Source organism: Emydura macquarii, unplaced genomic scaffold (genome assembly GCF_026122565.2).
Source record: "Emydura macquarii macquarii isolate MOO-44397 ecotype Brisbane River unplaced genomic scaffold, CSIRO-AGI_Emac_v2 contig_2473, whole genome shotgun sequence".
Lineage (NCBI taxonomy): Eukaryota > Metazoa > Chordata > Testudines > Chelidae > Emydura > Emydura macquarii.
This window is the reverse complement of record NW_027132610.1, coordinates 41427771-41428413: the sequence shown is the minus strand read 5'-3', so window position 1 is coordinate 41428413 and position 643 is coordinate 41427771.

Below are 643 nucleotides of genomic sequence, written 5' to 3'. Positions count from 1 at the left end.
AGCTGTTCCATCTTCTGAGATGTATGGAAAGGTGGGTAACTAACATTTTTTCCAAAGGTTCCTTCTTCAACCCACTTCAAAGAATAGGTTAAAAATCAGACATTTTGGAGATAAATTCTACACCACCACCACCACCGAGTCCTGAGAGGTAGCCAGGAAAGCAATTGCTACTTGGGAAAATGGAAATCTCTCCATCTCACTGCCCTTCTGTGGGACTTGAAAAAGACTGCGCTGACCCGCCTGTCTAATACTCTGGCTTGCTAAGCCTTGGCCAGGGAGTCAAGATGCTGAGGGACTCCTGCACAGGCAGACCCAGCATGCACAAGGCACAACACGGGGAGGATCCTCCCTGGGAGAGGAGGAGACTGATGATCAGTGAATGCTGTTACACTGACAGGGGCGAGCAGCCTGCACTTTCCTAGCCCAACAGACCAGCCCTTGTTTAAAGGTGCAGGGGGCAAGGCTGACCCCCGGGACAGCGGCGTATGCAGCTGTGCACGCGCCGGCACTCAGCAGGCCCACGCCCTCCCTGCTCCGCCTCTCTTCTCCTGCAGGGGAACATTTCAAAAGCGCGATTTCGGTTGCCCGTGTTACGTTGGGGGGTTGGTCTCTCTGGCTTGCCGTACTCAGTGCTGGTGGGGGG